At 33.9% G+C, this 2,038-nt stretch overlaps 1 non-coding gene across 1 annotated transcript; it reads right to left on the bottom strand.

Annotated features, from left to right (window-relative positions):
* Window positions 1-1,452: 1,452 nt before the first annotated feature.
* Window positions 1,453-1,560, bottom strand: LOC121223835 (small nucleolar RNA R71). The gene has a single exon (XR_005921301.1). It is a non-coding gene; the product is annotated as a small nucleolar RNA R71 (small nucleolar RNA).
* Between the last annotated feature and the right edge of the window lie 478 nt (window positions 1,561-2,038).

Genomic DNA, 2,038 nt, shown 5'->3' with positions numbered 1-2,038 from the left:
TTTCTTTGCATTTATTGTTTTTGACATCAACAAGGATGTTTTAAATCCTATTTTCTAGGATGATTATCTTAATTTAATAAGATCTATTTTATTCCTATTTAACATGTCTAGGCCTTAGTCAATCATGTTTTCAATTAATATCATGATGCATTTCATTCATACATGATTGGGTGCACTCAAATTAGCTGAGCGATCCTAGCCAAACGACGGCTAGTAGACACAGAATTGAAAAGTAAAATGCTTAATTTAGATCCTTGAACCTGACTAAGTTGAGGTTCGTAATATCTTTAGTTATCTCTATTACCTTGCATAGTTTTTAGGTTTATGTAATTAAATTGTTGCAAACATAAATGTCCCTGTGACCTTATATAAATACTAATGAACCCTTAGTTAATATGATCAGTAAAATGCGTATTTAACTAAGTAAAATACTCTTAATGGACTTAATTTGCTTTCCAAACTCATGAAATATCGAATTACCGTGGAAGTATTTCCGAACATTGTTAAGCATGATAAAGCAAATTGAGTTGCTTAATATAATTATCCTAGCCCATTTAATGTTGATTTTTTTTGTTTCTAAAGTCATTTATTCGTACATTTAGGTAAATTGTATCTAGATTAGAATTGCATAGGGATCAATCTTTGCATCTAATTAATTTTACTTAGTTTAATCATCACCATCCAAATTATTGAGTTTTTACATCAAATTGTTAATTATAATTTTTCAATTAACCGATTAAGCTTATACAGTCCCTATGGAGACGATAACTCATTTTTGCTTATTACTTGAACGACTATGTACACTTACACAAACCCCGTTACAAGTTTTTGCCATCATTGTCAGGGACTGTTACCTTAATCATTCTTTGTGACATTAATCTTACTTTTTTCTAAAGTTTTTTATGAGCATAGATCGAATTATTGATCTATTACCCATGGACCCTAAAATTGAGCGGGCTTTTAGAAAAAGAAGACACGAGAGATCTACTGAAAGACAAGCTGAGATGGACCTTGGAAATCAAAATGATAGACAAGATGATGGATTCAATAAAGTGCACAACCCAATCCTTATTGTTTATGATAGGGATATGCCATTAGATAATATGATGTGCCACTCTTCAATGAGTTAAATCTGAGAATTAGAAGGCCAGATATCGAGGCACCCTAATTCGAGTTGAAACTAGTAATGTTTCAAATGCTCCAATCGGTGGGCCAGTTCAGTGGTATGCCAACGAAAAATGCACACTTACACTTTCGTTTGTTCATGGAGGTGAGTGATTCATTTAAGTTAGCTAGTGTGACTGGAGACACACTGAGGTTAAAAATGTTTCTGTACTCGTTGTAAGATCAAGCACAAGCATGGCTGAATTCAGTGCCACATAGTTCAATATCTACCTAGCAAGAATTAGCAGAAAAGTTCTTGGTTAAATATTTTCCACCAAGAAAAAATGCAATGTTACGTAATTAGATAACTACTTTCCAACAATCAGATGACGAGTCTTTATACGAGGTATGGGAAAGTTTCAAGGAATTACTTCATAAGTGTCCTCATCATGGGATTCCTTATTGTATCCAGCTGGAGAAATTTTATAACGATCTCAATGCTCATACAAGATTAATGGTAGATGCTTCTACAAATGGTGTGATTTTGTCTAAGTCTTATAACGAGGCTTATAAGATCATCGAGAGGATCGCATGCAACAATTACCAATGGCTGACAAGTTGAGCAGTTTCAAGAAGACGAGTAGATGGAGTGCATGAAGTGGACACACTAACCTCACTCTCTACTCAGGTATCTTCTATTTCCTATATGTTAAATTAGTTTACCATTAATGGTTTGAACAATTTTGCAGTTCAATCACCCTGTCAGTATGATGTAATTTCTTGCGCATATTGTGGGGATGGTCATTCTTTCGAGAACTGCCATTCAAATCCTGAAGCATTTTATTATGTAAGGAATCAGTATCAAAATAGAAGTGGACAAGAACCACAGTCCAACTTCTACAATCCTTTGTGGTGGAATCATCTGAACTTTTCC

The sequence above is a fragment of the Gossypium hirsutum genome, chromosome D11 (genome assembly GCF_007990345.1).
Source record: "Gossypium hirsutum isolate 1008001.06 chromosome D11, Gossypium_hirsutum_v2.1, whole genome shotgun sequence".
In the NCBI taxonomy this organism is placed as follows: Eukaryota; Viridiplantae; Streptophyta; class Magnoliopsida; order Malvales; family Malvaceae; genus Gossypium; species Gossypium hirsutum.
The sequence above is the reverse complement of the archived record's forward strand: the minus strand, read 5'-3'. Positions and strand labels throughout refer to the sequence as shown.